The sequence below is a fragment of the Aedes albopictus genome, chromosome 2, assembly GCF_035046485.1.
Source record: "Aedes albopictus strain Foshan chromosome 2, AalbF5, whole genome shotgun sequence".
NCBI lineage: Eukaryota > Metazoa > Arthropoda > Insecta > Diptera > Culicidae > Aedes > Aedes albopictus.
Window position 1 is genome coordinate 171,914,607 of NC_085137.1, and position 21,214 is coordinate 171,935,820.

Genomic DNA, 21,214 nt, shown 5'->3' on the forward strand with positions numbered 1-21,214 from the left:
GATTTTTTAGGAATTCGCCCAGGCTATTCAGAGGAACTCTTCTCGAGATTTTTTTCTGGGATTACTCCAACATTATTTTAGGGATTTCTTCAGAGGTTTCTATTATTCTACCATCACATTCGATCATATGTAAAATTTGAAACAAATTATTTAAACCAGTATCGTCTGTCAGAAAGATATCGATTCTCTCGTGTTCTGAATTCCTGTTCTATTCATTTATTTTTTATTATATCTAAAATTAAACAACACAATTTAAAATAATATGTATCATAGTTTTATGTCGCAATTTTCCATGAATTGTTATTTCTTTTTCATTATCTATATTATGTCGGATATCGTTATATCACCAGCACTTCAACCTCATGTCTCAGCTGTTGCAAGAAATGGAACCACGTGGAGTGCGTTCACGATTCGAGACCACTCACCGGATGCCCCAGACCAGTCTTTGCAATCCAGCAGCACTCAGTCCACAGTCATTCGTCGACTACGGTGGTGAGCGGTTCGAGTTTCTCTGGCCCCAGACGGCGGAAGGCTTTCTACGCGCGGCTGCTCTACAAAGGAATCCCGAATTTCCTCTGTTCCCGACTTGGTCTCCCTTTAGTTATCCCTGGAGTTTTGGGTAGCATTGCCATTATTGCCAGTGTTACAGTGCAGAAAAGCATAGGAAAAAAAAACATACATTCACTCTCAGGTGTACCCCCTAGAGGAAGATTGGGAGAACGCAAAAAGTGGGCGAGGAATAAGTGAGGGGTGGAACCGAGCTCGAAGGTTTATCGAAAATAAGTGAAATAGCAATCGAATCATTGGACTGTTTTCGGGATCGCCAGTTGTAGAATTTCGACGTAGACAGTTTTCTCAGCAGTGAAAAGTGAACCTTTGTAAAGCAATCTGATTGGTGGAAAGTTGTTTTGTGCCCCAGAAGGGAAAAAGATATTAGTGACAATTGTGACACAGTTCCATAGCTATAATCAAGCAAAATATCATAAGAAGACATTTTGAATTGCAAATATTATAAAAATCGAACAAGTGAAAAAGTTTCAGTGACACAATAGAGAAAAACTAGAGTTATCGATAGAGAGAAAAAAAAAACAATTAGGAAAAATCGCTTTCTTTGTGTTGGTGCAACTCCCTTCGCCGAGGTGACCAAAAGTGATTGTGGAAAAAAGCAAAACGGTATACGATAGATACCAGCCACAGCTACGGACAATATGTTGATTAAATTAGTGAAAAAGGATTTTCCGTGCTTAAAGAATGGATTTATATAACATTATCTTCGTTTGATAGAAATTTTCCGAATTTACTTCAGTAAGGTAAGTGGCCCACCCTTCTGTAGTATTGGTTTCAGTGTCCGTCCAATCAGACGTCATTTTGCAAATCTCCTAAACATGTCTGTTTTCATCTGGCATCCGTGGTGTTAAGCTGATTGATTTATAGGACGACAGAATCCATTTTAGAGCTTTCAACTCTTGTCGCAATTATTGATTCATGCCAATGATGAATCCCCTTTTTCGAAAAAGCAATTGCTAATTATACGAACCATGCCCATTAGGGTGTGACATATTTTTCGAAAATATTATTGAATTCTTCAAAATTTGAATTCTTGTCCTCTTTTGAATTTACACCATTAAATTAGCTTGTTTAATCTTTTTTCTATTCTAAGTTTTATTCTATGAAACACTTTTTTAAACTTTGAGGAACTTCTTCACTTTTGAAAAATTTGTGGTATGATCATGGCATTTCTCAAGTTTTCTTTTTATCGTATGAACCGTCATTCTTTTTTTTTTTGTACAATATTTTCTTAATCCATATTTACTCCAGGAAAAAAGTATATCCAAAATATGTCGGGTACACAGATCATTACTCAATTACCAAAAAAGCATACTTTTTACCAGAAACAACTCAAAGGAAATGTTCCAGTCCTCAAAATATTTGACAATATTACATAGAAAATATTCAAAAAAAAATCAAAGGGTTTTGCCAAGAAATATCCACGGAGGTCCGCTGTAATTTCTTCTGAAAACTTCGCCAGGCATTTTCCCAGAAATATCATCGAAATTGTATAGCGATTTACAAAAAAGGCATCCAACAAATTGCTTGCATATAATTATTTTTTTGTGTCTAAAGCTGCAACTAAGTCACTTTTCTCACAAACAAAAAAATAACTGTTTTCTCAAGAAAAAATGTGGAATTTTGCAATAATGTGCTTTGTTTCAAGTTCGCTAGAAATTTTGCCACACTTACTTCGAATGAGCAACCAACAAACTGCAGTTATAACTTGATAAGGTTTACTGAATTGGGAACGTCCATAAATTACGTCACGCAAAAATTGGTCATTTTCAACCCCCCCTCCCCCCTATGTCACACTTTTTGTATGGAACCTCTGAAAGTTTTGTATGGGTCGTCACACTTTGCTGAACCCCCCCTCCCCCCTTAAAGCGTGACGTAATTTATGGACGCTCCCATTCATGATCTTGAACTTTCAAGTAGAAAACAAGGTGGCCATGTTGGTTGTCATTTGCGGATTTCAGCAGTGATGCCCAAGCCCATAGAGCCCATGTATATCAATTTTCCTTGTGAAATTAAACAAGTTTTCAAGCTTGTATTGTGTAGGGGCTGTTTTTCCTCTCCATGTTATTTTTGATGAATGTTGTCCATGCAAAGTTTTGAAGAATTGTACCCTACCCAGAGGTTTATTATAGTCCCTAATTGAAATGAGTTTTTCTGTCCAGAACACAATAACAAGTCAAATTCAGCAACATTGATGTTTCAATTTTTTTTTTTCACGTGAAAACCCGTAGAAACGATATAGAAAATGTGATAATTGTTCTTCAGGTATTGTGTCTAAGACTTGCTAAAATATTCCTCAAAAGGATTTATGTTTCATTGATTACAGAGTAAATTTTTATACTTGAGAAAGATAAAATCATAGAGAGTTACGTTCAAACCTCATACTTATCGTGAATCAAGATGAAAAAAAAATTCCGAGATATTTTTTTTTTTCAGAATTTCAATAGGGTCCTAAAATTAAAGACGAAATCTCGCTTATATTAAATAATACGATCAAGCATGGTATTCTAATCGGAATTGTACTTTACTCGAACTTAAAAAACAAAGGAATAATGAGAAAATTCAAAATAAGTAAAATGGTAAATAGTTCTACTTTGACATTTGAGGTCAACCTTGTGTGACTGAGCTCGACATTTTTCGCATTGGGATTTCAAAAATGTTCCTATCTGACATACACGGTGAAAAAAAATCACTCAAAGTATGTGTTATAAGCTAGGGACGAGACAAAAAGCTAAAAAAATAAAAATTATATATTTTCAACTACGGTTAATAAAAACGTCAAAAAATGAGTAAATATGTACTCTTGAACCATATATTGTGGTTTAAAACAAGAATCCCGATAGGACTTTAGGAGCCTATTCAAAAGAGATTCTAATTCGATTATTCTCTCATGAGTTTGGTAGCCACATTTAATACTCTTGCATCCTATTTTAAGGTAATAGCTACATTTTAACATTTCATATATGTACCACTAAGTTTGCCTGGTGATGTGTTGTGGTCAGAAAGCCAAACGCATAAAAAAACATAAGCCGCACCCTAATGTGCATACATGTATTGCGTATTTTTCCTCGGTAATACGGACAGTGATCTCTGCTCTGCCCCTTTTCCTCTTTGTACGCATCAGCCCTCCTGCCGTAATGTATCTCTAATCTTCGTTTATGACAACAACAACAACAACAGCAGCAGCAGTAGCAGTAGCAAAATAACACAAACGAGGGACTGGACAGTGAACTGTCAACAAAATCAGCTGTCAGCAGCCAAAGCCATAACTGAGTTCCACTGGATGGGCACTCGACACTCGCAGTCAGTGGCTGAGTGAGCGAGTGGTTGTGTGTTGTTGCTCCGAGGATGGTTTGAGCTTGTGCGGGTGGTAGCATAGGCTCAGGTTGGCTGCTGGCCTTATGCTAATAATGGTGTTGGTCCGATGAAAGTAAATGTCTATCCTCTTGTAGGGAGATGAAAATTGTATTTCTGTAAAAGAAAAACATTGAAATGATTGGTATGCATGAATTTGATATGGAATAAGGCAAAATTGGCCCAAAGTTTGGATGCAGTCATAATTGATACACATTCTTCATTGAATTGTTGATATGCTCTAATTTAATTTGTGTAATGTCGATTAACTTCAAATATCAGTACATAAAATATAATATAGATAATTTTGTTGCTAAATTTCCAGTATGAAAATAGCTCATGTTAGTTTTGTGTACATTGCTCAATGATGCAGGATCTAGATTAGGGTGTTCCAAAAAGTGTCGAAGAGTCACTTGCTCACCCCTAGAGTGATAGATTAGGGTCTTAGCAACAAAAGTTCCTTACACGAAAACGATGGTTTCGAATACGATGAATATGGGAGCGTGAAATTACTGATGGCACACATACCCTACATCAGTTCATTTCAAGCAAGTTTGCTTGAAAAAGTTTCGTGCTCATATATTGACCGATTTATAGCAATTTTCCTTAAGGAGAAACTTCAGAGAATACAAACATGGCTGCCACAATGGCTGACTTGGTCCCCTACTCAAGTTTTCAAGAGCACTAATCTTGAAAATTTGTAAACAAATGCTCTCGACTTGCAAAAGCTGCCTCTTTTTGGAAGTGAGCAAAGCCAGGAAAAACAAGTGCGGCTTGGCTCGATGCTTTGTTCGTCAGATTTGTGCCTCTAAAGTTTGTTTGAAAATATGCAATGGGATTTCTTGATGTATCACCTTAACACTTATGTGGCCGGCAGGGTACCCGGGTACCTTTTTCAATTTCAAATCTCGATATTTTAATGGTTATTGAGACTAGGATGTTGGAACTCTGTTAGATCTTAGAACTCGTGAATATACATCTATTACTGGGGTTGACCAAATTTTAAAGTAAGGAGGAGCACGGGGAGGGGCTCCTGCTTTTTTTTATTACGTGGAAGGCCAGCAGGGTACCCGGGTACCCACGAAATTGAAATGATCATATCTCCGTCAATTTTTCATCGATTTTGGAAATTTTTAGCTCATTCAATTCAGAAACTCATCATCTATCGGGAAAATATTTGGTTAGACCGATCTAATCACCGTGGTTTTCGGAAAATCCATATTTTTGAGAGCATGTCCTTATACCATATTGAAACCCACATTGTTAAGGCTAGGATACCTTAAAGTGTTTATGGTCAACCATGGCCTCACGGGAAGCGTGTTCCAAAATCACAGTTTCAAAGTCAGCACGTTTTATGATTCCAGGCCAGTCAGATACAATGTGCCAAAGCAATTTTACGATGCTTGGTACCGAAATTGCTACTAACCTACCGAAAATCCCGTATATTGTATTGTATAAAAACACGGATCTGGAAATCCGGATTTTCCGGTACCTATGGTGATCGGACCGGTCTTACCAAATACGATCTCGATAGATAATGAGTTTCTGAGTTGAATGAGGCAAAAACTTTTAAAATCGGTGGAAAAATCGCTGAGATATGATCATTTCCATTTCGTGGGTACCCGGGTACCCTACCGGCCTTCTACGGGTGTTTTTTTTGCTGGCCACACTACGGTTAATTAGTTTAGGGTGTTTTTCTAGTTATATTTTTTTCAATTATAATCTCTCATCATTGGGTCTCCACTCTCCAGTTAGCCTTGTGGATAAGGCTATGAATCGCCAATCCGGAGATGGGGGGTTCAGTTCCCGTTCCGATCGGGAAAATTTTCTCGACTCCCTGGGCATAGTGTATCATTGTACTTGCCTCACAATATACAAATTCATGCAATGGCAGGCAAAGAATGCCCTTCAATTAATAACTGTGAAAGTTCTCAAAGAACACTAAGTTGAAGCAAGGCAGGTCAAGTCCCCGTGGGAACGTAGAGCCATAAAGAAAAAGAAATTTCGTAGCAGTAGTCATATTTGCTTTACAGATTAACGTTACATAAATCAACTGAGGGGGTCAGAAGCAAAAACCCACTTTCGAGTAAATGAGGTTTGAAGTTTTTCACCAATTTTTCTTCCCATACAAAATGTATAAAGTTTCAAAATCGACCTAATTTTCTACGATTTATTATAATTTTTCTAATCATCGTAAAAATAATCTTAAAAAAGTTCCCGAAAGTTTAGAATCTGAATTTTTTTACATGCTCAGCTCAAAATCAACAAAAAGGTCACTTACACCCCTTTGATCCTGGGCCCCTCAACTATGGTTACCGGCAGGCATGGCATGCTCCTCAGTTTGTGTGCAAGTGTGCGAGATTTTAATATGAAAACAAGCTGCACTGTGCACATTTTAAGTTCAGACTGCCATCCCTGGTTACCGGGCCTACTGGAAAACTGATTTATGTTGTTGTTTACTTTTTAGGATATTCCGGGTCCTCCGAACTATCCTGAAGTTTAGTCCTTGACGTCTACAGCTGTACATTAGACCTGTTCACTTTGAAACTTGTTTTCTCCGATTCTCCGTGACACATCAAATTATCAATCCAAATTCAAATACAAGTCTTCAGTCCAAAATTGAGTCAAATTGATGAAGATTTAAAGGTGTATCAAATTGATTTTGTGTTTTTTAGTCGTTTTCTCAGAAATTTACTCAGAAATTCACAAAACTGCTCCGAAAAGGTGCCGGAGATACCGTTCGGATAAAGTTAGAACAATACTATTTTTGTGTAACGAACATTTCGTCCATACATCGTTTTTGTGTAGGAATTCGTTTTCATTGATTAATTATCAAAAGTATGTCACGTTGATACTAAAAATCGCACAGAGTTACCAGCACGAATTTAAACAAAGTTACCCATGATTAAGACGTCATGCCATCGTATTCTAATGTCTTTCGATTTAAGCATCAGAAATGGTGCAGATGATAAGGCTCGAGCCTGCGGATCAGAAGGTCCCAGGTTCAAGCTCAAATACACGATAAACTTTTTTTTCTTTCTTTGTAGCAGTTAGGATGATGAATCTGTCATGACTTAAATGCAATCTCCCTAATAATAATGATCGGGACCTGCCAATTAAGCCCACTCCAGGACAAGCTAGATATTTAGTTTACTTGTTGGCAATAAATCGTGTCGACGAGATCAGCTGGGCGAAATATTGAGCATCTGTTTGATAACGATCAATTTAACTAAAACAATTCAATACGATGATAGAACTGCTTCTGGATGCAACATTTTCCAGACAACTGTGGGTGGAGCTTACTTGTATCTATCTACCCACAAATCAATACAACTAAACGATGAAGGAAAACTTCATTCTTACTATGTACTCTACGGTTTAGAAACAAGGCTCTGATGCCAAATTGCAATGAGATGCAGTGCGTAGTTTCATTAACTTGTAGCTGGATCGAGACGCAAAAAAATCCTATTCCAGGACTCGAACCTTGAATCTTCGAATCGACAAGCTCATGCTCAACCATCTGCACCAATTTGAAACTGATGCAGATGAGACAAAGAAGTGTAATGACGTTTAATCATGGGTAACTTTATAAAGTAAATAGGGGTATTCACTAAACAGATTAAATTGCTGCGTAAGCCATGATTTTCTGCTTATTTGAAATGTTTCATGATTTTACGAATGAAATAATCATAGATTGCCTTGGTGATCGCGACGTTTAATCAGTTTAAACAGTTTACGCTGTTAAGTGAATCCCCCTAATATATTTTGTGCTGGCAACTCTGTACAATTTTTAGTATCAACATGGCAAACTTTTGATAATTAGTCAATGAAAACGAATTCCATCACTAAAATGATGTATGGACCAAATGTTCGTAACACATAGGATCAATAGCTCATTAAATTAGTCACGTGAAACAATGAAAAATTACATGACTTTTTAATAAAAAATCATAAAAATATTGTATTTTTTCGTGATTTTTTAACGAAAATTGTTGAATAACTTTTAAATACGCAATTTAAACTTCGTACTGTCTTCGGCAAACTGGTAGAGTATTGTTCAAACTATATTTTGATGGTATTTTCGGTACCTTTTTGGTGCAATTTTCTGGATATTAGAATACATTTTCGAGAAAATGCTCGAAAAAACACAAAATCGATTTGATACACCTCTAAACCTTTATCAATTTGGCTTATTTTTGGACTGAAGCCTTGTTTTTGCATGTGTATCGATAATTTGATGTGACACGGGTAGGTAAAAAAGTGAACAGGTCTACTGTACATTAATTTATTTTCGCGATGAATTATTATCTGATTATAATCTATGATCCTGTTGAACTTGTACGAATCATTCAAACATTCTTTTGGGATACTCTTGAACGCTACAGTAGTTACAGTAAAGTAACGCCATCCGCTGCAGTAGTTATTTGGACTGTAAACTGTAACGTCACATATCCGACTATAATCCAAAACCCCCTTTGAATCGTTCGTCCTTTTTCAATTTTTTTTCAGGATGGTCCTACCAATCAAACTACTCCGAAGACTAGTTCTTTCGATCTACACATAACAGTGGCAGTTCTCATGAGAGTCTACATTCTAATAAACTCATGAGTTTACTGAAGTAAACATGATGAATGCAATACATCTGGCAGAATTATATGATGGGAATATTAATTTCATTACCTTCTAGTTCTGAACTCAAGGATAGCTTTGTGCTTCCCAAACTGTGCGCCGTGGCGCCCTGGTGCGCCGTGAACATTTTGCAGGTGCGCTGCAGGCCTAGAGAAAACAAAACGAAGGATTATATATTTGTTCTTGTTTAATGGAACTTGGAAGTATTGCTTCACGGCATTTTTCCAAAATGTATCCCGAACCTCGAATATACTATGGTAATATAATTTTTGGTATCCTCTTAAAACATTATCAAATTTTCAAATTTTCGGAGTTTAAACAAATTTTTGTCAAGATTTTAAAATTGATTTTTGGATTTCCAAAACTTTGGTTGAGTTTTCGATTCTACCAACAGCTTTAAATTTAACCCTTATGTGACCGACAGGGTACCCGGATACCTAGCGCCCATTTAAAAAAACACGGTGTAGAAAAAAGCTAAAAGTTTGTCGGACACATAACGGTTGAAAGTGAATATTTTTAAAGTCGTAAAAAGTTTCTTCTCTTTCTTTATGTTGTCTCCTGCTTTTGGGGACAGTTTTTTTACTAACGTCATTATCACCGAATACTTCTGCAAATTGTCGTTTTTTTTTGCAAGTAGGTCACATCTTGAAATTAATTCTTTTGAGATCTTGATGGAAAATGATGGAAAACTATGCATCTTTTAATCTCATTAAGACCCGTTCCGAAGTTCGAGGAACGCGAGATTGAGACATTTTTTTTATAAATTTTACCATCCAGTTAATCAACTTGTTCGTTCGTTGTTCCAAAATAGTCATCCAAACTTCATGCGAAAGATGGTCCTTCAAGCTTTTCTCAAGACAAAATGCTCAAACGCATGGTAATAAATGATTTGTCATCAGCCTAGTCCTCAACATCCTATTTTTGTATCTAAGTTTGTTGAAAAGTTGTTGAAAAGTCAGGTAACTTAACATCTTTTAATGTTTTGTTATTCCCGCAATCTAAGATTTTCATAAAATTATGTGGAATCATTTCAATTCACCGTGAATTTTCAAAGTATTGCAACAGTTTTACTGTTTTTGGTTGAATCATTAGAAACTAGCAGCTTGCTTTAAATGTAGAAGCTTCTGTTACATTTGTTTAATTTGTGCGAAAAAAATATGATATTTGAAATCTAACAAATATTTATGAAATCCTTTGGCATTTTTTCTTAAAAAAAACTTGTTGAGAAACTTAAATTTATCTGGATTTTGAGAAAAATGGTACTGAAAATTACCAATTTTGCATTGAAATTTTTGAACAGAAGGTTGTTCTGAAATAATGAAAAATTCTCTGTAAAAAATGTTGGTGCGCCGTGACATATTAGAAAATTTTAAAAAGCGCCGCGATAGCAAAAAGTTTGGGAACCTCTGACTTTATGAAGTTTCAGCAATTTATAATGTCACTTGAGTTTCCCGGACAGTCTTTACAACTGGTAATGTTGCGTAATAACAAAAACAGTTGTTGTTGCGGCTGCAGATCCCATGCTCTGAATTGCAGAACAATTTTGATCATCCTGAATTTCTCGATAGTACTCATAGTTTCTTTTGAAATACTATGAGCACCAATAAGCCCAGTTGACCCTGTAACATAACTCTAGGCAACCAAAAAAATATTGCCTTATCGTTGTATGTAGATTATATAAGGGGGATTTACTTAACAGCGTAAACCGCTGATTAAATACCTCCCTGATTAATCGTCGCGATCACGGCAGTCTTTGATTATTTCATTCGCATTCAAATAGCAGAAAATCATGGCTGACGCAGCAATTTATGCTGTTTAATGAATCCCTGAATTCTAAACTAAATAATAATTTAGATGACCTAGTAAAAAGTTACTATTACACCAAAAGACTTCATGATGTAAATCTCAAGAACAGTTTGAACTTCCTTAAGCATCCGAATAAAATAACTTCCACAATCTTTTGTTATTTTTATGTTTTTATACACTGTTGTACTGCCGTTCTACGCCCGATTGTCCCATGTTATATGGTAATCCCATATAACATGGGACAATTATGCGTAAAGCGGTAGTGTATGTGTTGTTGAAAAAATAATTAGACCAAAATATGACTGATGATACTCTATGAGGCTAGTGTATATTCCCAATGACTGTTGTAACCGTGAATTTTTGATAATGAGACAAAACGACTTGATATTTTTTTACACATTTTGTAGAACAAACTTGTAATGTTCATTTGGGTGGATGAAAATACTGATGAGTTGTAGATTATTCTCGGTGTTAACTCAATATTGACAAAAACTACAAATGTTACAAATATGCAGTTATGGGCAGTACAGCAAAATTATAGAAATAGGGTATGGGATCATTTGGGCAAGAAGACCTATTTTGGGCACTATTCAAGTCAATAGGACAGATCGGCGAAGTACTAGATTTGTAGTAATGAGCTAAATTTTAGTATGGTGAGAAGGTCAATTCTCCGTTTCTGCATTGAAATGGTGCAATATGCGTGGGTATTATGATTCCTTGCCTAATTTGATGCTGTTTGAGCAAAACTTTGGGTAACGGTGTTGTTGTTTTGTCCATTTCTTGCAACATAAACAACATAGTTATCCAAAGTTTTGCTCAAACAGCATCAAATTAGGCAAGGAATCATAATACCCACGCTTTTTGCTCCATTTCATTGCAGAAACGGAGAATTGACCTTCTCACCATACTAAAATTCAGCTCATTACTACAAATCTAGTACTACACCGAACGTGCCCTATTGGATCAAAATTGACCGAGTTATAGCAAGAAGTACCCAAAATAGGTCTCCCTGCCCAAATAGAATGCACCAACGGGTTTAAAATAATCGTAATATCTTATTATGTTTTTTTTTCGAGTGTTTTTACTACTGTATGAGAGATGTTTTCGAAGTTATGAAAAAAAATGAGCCAGTGAAAAAATCATGCCGATTTCTAGGAACTTACTTTCAATTCTGAGCACCCACGGTGGTGCAGAGGGCCGAATTGAAAGATCGCCATCCTGGGCGATTGCCAGCCATCGCCTTGACCTGTGGCCAGGTCAAATTTCTTGATTTCGTTGTTGAGGCTGCGCCACCATGAGCCTCTGGGTCTGCCTCTGCTGCGATGTCCTACTGGGTTCCAATCTAACGCTTGCTTGCAGATTTTGTTTCCGCCCTTGCGTATAGTAAGGCCGACCCATCTCCACTTTCGCTCCCAAATTTCTGTTGCTATCGGCTTTTGATGGCATCCACGATGTAGCTCCACGTTGGATATCCAATTGTGGGGCTACTATGCACGAATCATTATATACCGCAGGCATCTATTGATGAAGACCTGCAGCCGTTGAGTGTTCTCCACTGATACACACCAGGTTTCACTGGCGTATAGCAGCACAGATTTCACGTTCTAGTTGCAAATTGGGATTTTTTTGCGTCGACTAATCTGGTTGTTTTTCCACACATTTCTTAAACTCGCAAAAGCAGCCCTCGCCTTCTTGATCCGTGCACCTATATCGATCTTGGTGCCGCCATCGGCCGCCATTTGGCTACCAATATATTGGAAGCTTTCACCATTCTCCACTGCCTGCCCAGCTACCGTGAAACTGGAAGGGTTGACCGTGTTTACGTCCAACGATTTGGACTTGTTGACGTTGATGTTGAGACCAGCCGCCGAGAAGTGATCATCGAGCTTACTCTGCATATCAGAGCGCCGTTGTTGAGCTAAAAGAGTAACGTCATCCAGCCAGTTCGAAGACATTTAGGTGCTCCATGGTAATGAGAATGAGCTGTCACAGCAACCCACGATTTGTTTCGCGATCAATCGCTTCTACCAGGATCTCGTCGATTACGAGAATGAACAGTATCGGTGATAGGATACATCCTTGCCTCACTCCAACAACGACCCGGATGGGACCGGACAAGTACCGTTGTGCAGTACTCTGCACGAAAATGCCTTGTACTGTGCTTCAATGAGGTCGATGATTTTCTCAGGGACACCCTTGCGCCGTGGTGGGGTTACCACCTTAGGTATAGCTTCCGGTGGAAAAGCATTTCATACTTAGCCGCTGGATGCTAGAACAGACGCTGTTTGAGCCGCACCTCCTTGGTGAACAGACGCTCGGGTCGTACCTCCTTAATCTAGCTGATGTCAGAAGTGCCAAGGCTGCACCGCCATCAGAAACATGAGTTTTCACTATTTTTGTAGTTGATATCGCCGTTTGTACGTGCTTGGTTTGGCTAATGCGAATCCTTTATGTGAATGATAGAAATTTGTGTCGTTGCTTTTTTTTACTCCAGCTAGTCTGGTCTGGAGCTTGTACAGCTGAGAGTTTGGAGATGGAACGATGGTTTGCGCATGCCACCACACACATCGGCAGCTCCACAGACCGACCCATCCACCACCGACACTGCAGCAGAACCAGATGTTGATGGCGGTCTGATGTGCTTTTTCGCCGATTACTTCTTTGTGTGGCTGCTGGCATCAGGCAGACGTCTGGCTCGGGAGGCGACCAGCAACCATCACCACCATCAACCAATTCAGTCTTGCTGCATTTGAAGAGTCCAGTTATTGGTGTCTTTAGGGGAGAGGAAGGAGGTAGCTCTGATGTGTCAAGTCAACGCTCCATTCATCTCTTGCTCCAAAATGTTGTATGTATGAATAAATATCTGCAAGGTGAGATGGCTTGATCTGTCCAAGACCCTACCACTCCCCAAAAAAGTCGCACGAGATTTATTTCCATCGTTTTGCCCTGCGTGGTGTCACCGTTCCATGCTTGTGCATCAGAATAAAAGAAAGTTCCCCAACTGGTCTCTCTCGTCTCACTGATCAGCTGCATCCCACCACGAACAACGGCGTTGTTGGCTGGGTTAGATTGGGTGGGACGCTGCTAGTGCATTTTCCATCATGTTTCGCTGTACCCAGGGCGAGGCAGAGAAACAAAGAAACAAACTTTGGCACCCTTTTTTTGGGTGGGGCGTGGGGGAAACCCATCAGCAGCTCGCTGCAATTTGGTTGGGATGGGTTCGTCGATGGGAGTTCCTTTGTGCAAATTCATGCAAGAGTGGAAAATGTGTAAGTCCCTGTTCAGACACCGAGTGACTGCGACTATGGCTCTGGATTTAACTGGTGATAGGATGGCCCCCGACAACAAAGACTCACTTGGGTAAGGTAGTTTCCGCTGGCACCGAGATGGATGGTACCATGACCAAGACCATCCTCTTCATCCAATCCAAACACAGACTGACTGATGGTCACATAATATTGTTTTTTTTTCTTGTTTGCGCTCACCAGACAGGTTCAATCGCGTTGCGACTGGTTCTCGAAGCGTTCGAGCGGTTGAAAATCAGTGGACGGAAAAAAAGCGAATATTATTAACACTCCTGCGTCGATGCTATTTTTCACTTACACGAACGTCTATGCCTCAAAAAAAGTTGGAACGCTAATTTCAACCTTCTATATCTCGGCCGTTACAAGTCCGATTTCAAAAATTTTTTTAGCAATGAATTTTTTAGGATCTCTGGATGAGTATACATGTTTTGAAAATTTTCTCTGATCAAAATTCTAATTTCTGGTACTTAAAAACCCGGAGCAAGTCGTTATAAATTTCGTAAGATTTTTATGTTCGAGCAGAACTTTAAATTTATCGCGATGACCACATGATTTTTTGATGATGAATAGCCCACACGAGTGTAATAAAGCTATCAATGTGATTTAAGTGTTTATTTATCACTCAAAGCACTGCAATATATTCACAAAACTACGTATAATACAGAGAAACCCATATTTTCTTTTGTAACTTTAAATTTGTCGCAATAACCAATGTATTTTTTTATTTTAAAATGTGCGCATATACTTAAGGAAGGTATTCTCAGAACATTGTTGATACTTTTCTCTTCAAAGAACTACAACAAATTCAGAAAACTACAAATTTTTCAGGAAAAATATACAATTTCGTTATAACTTCAAACTAATCTCAAATTCCCATACGTTTTATGATTTTAAAATATTTGTGTATTTATCCAGAACAAGTTTGCTGTACATTATTGATATAAATCTGACCAAAGAACTACAAAAAAATCAGAAAACTACGATTTTTCCAGGAAATATATACAATTTTGTTATAACTTCAAACTAATCTCGAATTCCCATACATTTTATAATTTCAAAATATTTGTGTATTTATCCAGAACAAGTTCGCAGAACATTATTAACATAAATCTGGCCAAAGAACTACAAAAAATTCAGAAATTTACGATTTTTTCAGGAAAAATATACAATTTTGTTATAACTTCAAACTAATCTTGAATTGCCATGCATTTTATGATTTTAAAATATTTGTGTATTTATCCAAAACAAGTTTGCAGAACATTATTGATATAAATCTGGCAGAAGAACTACAAAAATTCAGAAAACTACGAATTTTTCAGGAAAAATATACAATTTTGTTATAATTTCAAACTAATCTCGAATTCCCATACATTTTATGATATTAAATTTTTTGCGTATTTATCCAGAGCATTTTCGCTGAACATTATTAATATAAATCTGGCCAAAGAACTACAAAAAATTCAGAAAACTACGATTTTTTCAGGAAAAAATACAATTTTGTTATAACTTCAAACTAATCTCCAACTCCCATACATTTTATGAAATTAAAATATTTGCATATTTATCCAGAACAAGTTTGCAGAACAATATTGATGTAAATCTGGCAGAAGAACTACAAAAATTAAAAAAAACTACGAATTTTACAGGAAAAAATACAATTTTGTTATAATTTCAAACTAATCTCAAATGTCCATACATATTATGATTTTAAAATATTTTTGTATTTATCCAGAACATTTTTGATACAAATCTGGTCAAAGAACTACAAAAAATTCATAAAACTACGATTTTTTTCAGGAAAAATATAAAATTTTGTAATAACTTCAAACTAATCTCGAATTCCCATACATTTTATGATTTTAAAATTTTTGCGTATTTATCCAGAACAAGTTTGCAGAACATTATTGATGTAAATCTGGCAGAAGAACTACAAAATTTCAGAAAACTACGAATTTTATAACATCTTATTGATCACAAAATCTTAGACATTTAATGATTTTAAATATTTTCGTTTGTATCCAGAACAAGTTTGTTGAACGTTGTTGATATAAATATGACTAAAATACTTCAACAAAAATCAGAAAACGTCGAGTTTTTCGGAAAAAATATATAACAATATTGTGACTTCAAATTGATCTCGATTTATTATACATTTTATGATTTGAGAATTTTGGCGTATTTATTCAAAACAAGTTTGCAGAACATCGTTCATAGCTTTCTCTTAAAAGAACTACTAAGAAAACTAGGAATTTTTCAGGAAAAATATTCAATTTTGTTATTATTTCAAATTGATGTCAAAATCCCATACGTCTTATGATTTTTAACTAATTGCGTATTTATGCAAAACAAGTTGCACAACATTGCTGATATAATTCTGCCCAACAATAATTTCAAATTGTTTTCAATATTCCATATATTGCGTATTTATCTAAAATATATTTGCAGTACATTGTAGATATTATTCGGACAAAAACACTACAAAAAATCAGGAAACTATGAATATTTCCGGATAATTTATAATTTTGTTATCACATAAGATTGATACAGGAGATACTCAAAATAACTGGGACAGGTAAAATTTTCACTTTGTTCAACTCGCTGTAACTTTTCGAAAAGGGCATCAACTATTCTCAAATTATTACTGTAAGTTCATCAACTAGCTGTGTATCAGTGGTCAAAATTTGGAAAAGATCGGACCATTTTACATAAAGCTATAAGGGTTCTAGAAAAAGGTATAATTATCCGATAGCCAACTTTGAGTTGTTATATCTCCGGATTCAATGAACCGAATGCAATGAAATTTTGATCATTTATGGCTTATATGATGACTTTTAAAAAACAATTGACTTAATTTGAAATTATTGATAAGAAAAAAAGTTATGGCGATTTAATTTTTTCCAAGTTCCAGTATAATTCTGGTCAAAGAGCTACAAAAAATCAGAAACTATGAGTTATTCAAAAAAAAATGTACAATTTTGTTATAACATCAAGTTGATCTCAATTCTTAATCCATTTTATGATATTAAAATATTTGCGTTATGCATCCAAAATTTATGATTAAAAATGCCCATTTTTCCGAAGCAAACCATTGTTGATATTATGCTGGCCAAAGCACTACAAAAATTCAGAAAAATACATTTTTTTTCCGAAGACGTAAATATTAATTATAACCAATTATAATCAATTTTAAGATTTCAATATCCCATACATATTATGATTTGAAAAAAGTTGCATATTTATACAGAACAAGTATTTTTAAAATTCGTAGCTTTATGATTTTTTTGGAGTTCTTTAGAGAGAAAACTATCAACGATGTTATGCCAACTTGTTTTGGTTAAAAACGCAAATATTTAAAATCATAAATTGTATGCGTTATGGAGATCAATTTGAAGTTACATGAAAATTGTATATTTTCCTGAAAAAAATCGTAATTTTCTGAATATCTTGTTATTTTTTTAAGAGAAAACTATCGCCAATGTTCTGCAAACTTTATCCAAAACACAAATATTTTAGAATCATAAAATGCATGAGAAATAGAAATCAATTTGAGGTTATATCAAAATTGTACATATCTGCTGAAAAAATCGTAGTTTTCTGAATTTTTGTAGTTCTTTGGCCAGATTTATACCAATAATGGTCTGCAAGCATGTTCTGGATAAATATGCAAATATTCTCAAACCATAATATGTATTGGAATTCGAGATTGGTTTGAACTTATAACTTAATTGTATATTTTTCCTGAAAAAAATCATAGTTTTCTGAAGTTTCTGTAGTTCTTTGGCCAGGTTTATATCAATAATGTCCTGCAAACTTGTTTTGGATAAATACGCAAATATTTTAAAATCATAAAATACCATCGTACTTCTTACACTTCTTACACTTTTTCGTGTTTTTTTTTTCAACTTCGAGACATTATAACTCCCAGAGTAGTGAATCGATTTCCACAATTTTTACAAATAATAATCGTAAGTATTGTTGGATGTATGCTAAATTTGAACTAAATCCATCAATTAACAAAAAAGTTCTTCATACACCAATCGGACACATCTCGGATGGGGGCTACTTTGGACATTTTTATCTATAACAAAACTGCACTTCAAATTCCAGGGTTATTTAGAAAACTACTTTGTACCAATACTGTAGTATACTATATTAGACATGATTTCAATAAATATATGCGTTTTACGATGGTTCTATGTAATTTTTGGTATTATGGGCAGCGTGATATTGCTATATAGATAGCCTGAAAAAAGGGGCCATCAATCCTTTATTTAGGAGAAACGGTCATTTATAATATAAAACGATACAAATATTCGATTGTATATGCTACGTTGATACATTTTGAATAAATTGATCAATCCTTTGAAATTTATGAACTGTAGAAACAATGCTTACAGACCAAATGTTCTGATACGTTATGTATTTTTTATTGTTTTTTTTTATGTTTTTTCGCCTCCTGACAAGCAATAAACGATCTGTCTGATGAGAAATATGAGAAATTGAAATCAATTTGAGCTTATATCAAAAATGTATATTTCTGCTAATAAAAATCGTAGTTTTCTGAATTTATAACGAAATTGTATATTTTTTCTGAAAAAATCGTAGTTTTCTGATTTTTTATAGTTCTTTGAAGAGAAAACCATCAACAATGCAAACTTGTTCTGGATAAATACACAAATATTTTAATATCATAAAATGTATGGGAGTTCGAGATTAGTTTGAAGTTTTAACGAAATTGTATATTTTTCCTGAAAAATTCGTAGTTTTCTGATTTTTTGTAGTTCTTTTGCCAGATTTACATCTATAATGTTCTGCAAACTTGTTCTGGATAAATACGCAAAAATTTTAAAATAATAAGATGTATGGGAATTTGAGATGAGTTTAAAGTTATAACAAAATTGTATATTTTTTTAAATTAAATCGTAGTTTTCTGAATTTTTTATAGTTCTTTGGCCAGATTTATATCATTTTTTTTTATCTGTATTAACGAGATTTTTAGCCCTAGGCTAGTTCATCTCGGGACCCACACTTTACTTCCCTTCCGATGGAAGAACTAACATTTGTGAGATTTTCGGGAATGGGATTCGATCCCAGGTCCTCGGCGTGATAGTCAAGTGTTCACACCAGGTCCGCTCCACATATATATCAATTTTGTTCTGGATAAATACGCAAATATTTTAAAACCATAAAATGTATGGGAGTTCGAGATTAGTTTGAAGTTATAACGGAATTGTATATTTTTCCTGAAAAATTCGTAGTTGTTTTTAATTTTCGTAGTTCTTCTGCCAGATTAACATCAATAATGTTCTGCAAATTTGTTCTGGATAAATACGCAAAAAAATTAAAATCATAAAATGTATGGAAATTCGAGATTAGTATGAAATTATAACAAAATTGTATATTTTTCCTGGAAAAATTCGTTGTTTTCTGATTTTTTGTAGTTCTTCTGCCAGAATTACGTCAATAATGTTCTGCAAACTTGTTTTGAATAAATACGCAAATATTTTAAAATCATGAAATGTATGGGAATTCAAAATTAGTTTGAAGTTATAACAAAATTGTATATTTTTCCTGAAAAATCGTAAATTTCTGAATTTTTTGTAGTTCTTTGGCCAGATTAATATCAATCATGTTCTGCAAACTTGTTCTGGATAAAAACACAAATATTTTAAAATTATAAAAGGTATGGGAATTCGAGATTAGTTTGAAGTTATAACGAAATTGTATATTTTTCCTGAAAAATTCGTAGTTTTTTTAATTTTTGTAGTTCTTCTGCCAGATTTACGTCAATAATGTTCTGCAAACTTGTTTTGGATAAATACACAAATATTTTAAAATCATAAAATGTATGGGAATTCAAGATTAGTTTGAAGTTATAACAAAATTGTATATTTTTCCTGAAAAATTCGTTGTTTTTTTGAATTTTTGTAGTCCTTCTGCCAGATTTATATCAATAATGTTCTGCAAACTTGTTTTGGATAAATACACAAATATTTTAAAATCATTAAATGTATGGGAATTCAAGATTAGTTTGAAGTTATAACAAAATTGTATATTTTTCCTGAAAAAATCGTAAATTTCTGAATTTTTTGTAGTGTTTTGGCCAGATTTATATCAATAATGTTCTGCAAACTTCTTCTGGATAAAAACACAAATATTTTAAAATTATAAAATGTATGGGAATTCGAGATTAGTTTGAAGTTATAACAAAATTGTATATTTTTCCTGAAAAATTCGTAGTTTCTTGAATTTTTGTAGTTCTTCTGCCAGATTTGAATCAATAATGTTCTGCAAACTTGTTTTGGATAAATACACAAATATTTTAAAATTATAAAATGTATGGGAATTCAAGATTAGTTTGAAGTTATAACAAAATTGTATATTTTTCCTGAAAAAATCGTAAATTTCTGAATTTTTTGTAGTGTTTTTGCCAAATTTATATCAATCATGTTCTGCAAACTTGTTCTGGATAAAAACACAAATATTTTAAAATTATAAAATGTATGGGAACTCGAGATTAGTTTGAAGTTATAACAAAATTGTATATTTTTCCTGAAAAATTCGTAGTTTTCTGAATTTTTGTAGTTCTTCTGCCAGATTTACATCAATAATTTTCTGGAAACTTGTTCTGGATAAATACGCAAATATTTTAATATCATAAAATGTATGGGAATTCGAGATTAGTTTGAAATTATAACAAAATTGTATATTTTTCCTGAAAAATTCGTAGTTTTTTGAATTTTTGTAGTTCTTCTGCCAGATTTATATCAATAATGTTCTGAAACTTGTTTTGGATAAATACACAAATATTTTAAAATCATAAAATGCATGGGAATTCGAGATTAGTTTGAAGTTATAACAAAATTGTATATTTTTCCTGAAAAATCGTAAATTTCTGAATTTTTTGTAGGTCTTTCGCCAGATTTGTATCAATAATGTTCTGCAAACTTGTTCTGGATAAATACACAAATATTTTGAAATTATAAAATGTATGGGAATTCAAGATTAGTTTGAAGTTATAACAAAATTTTATATATTTTCTGAAAAAATCGTAGTTTTCTGAATTTTTTGTAGTTCTTTGGTCAGATTTATATCAATAATGTTCTGCAAACTTGTTCTGGATAAATACACAAATATTTTAAAATCATAAAACGTATGGGAATTCGAGATTAGTTTGAAGTTATAACGAAATTGTATATTTTTCCTGAAAAATTTGTAGTTTTCTGAATTTTTTGTAGTTTTTTGAAGAGAAAAGTATCGAAAATGTTCTGAGAATACCTTCCTTAAGTATATGCGCACATTTTAAAATAAAAAAATACATTGGTCGTCGCGACAAATTTAAAGTTACAAAAGAAAATATGGGTTTCTCTGTATTATACGTAGTTTTGTGAATATATTGCAGTGCTTTGAGTGATAAATGAACACTTAAATCACATTGATAGCTTTATTACACTCGTGTGGGCTATTCGCCATCAAAAAATCATGTGGTCATCGCGATAAATTTAAAGTTCTGCTCGAACATAAAAATCTTACGAAATTTATAACGACTTGCT

The 21,214-nt window shown here is 34.4% G+C and overlaps 1 long non-coding RNA gene across 1 annotated transcript; it reads right to left on the reverse strand.

Annotated features, from left to right (window-relative positions):
* Window positions 1–1,079: 1,079 nt before the first annotated feature.
* On the reverse strand, window positions 1,080–18,966 carry LOC134287800 (uncharacterized). Its single transcript, XR_009997554.1, has 2 exons — window positions 8,602–18,966; window positions 1,080–4,038 (listed from the first exon to the last, which is right to left on the reverse strand). It is a non-coding gene; the product is annotated as an uncharacterized LOC134287800 (long non-coding RNA).
* Window positions 18,967–21,214: the final 2,248 nt, after the last annotated feature.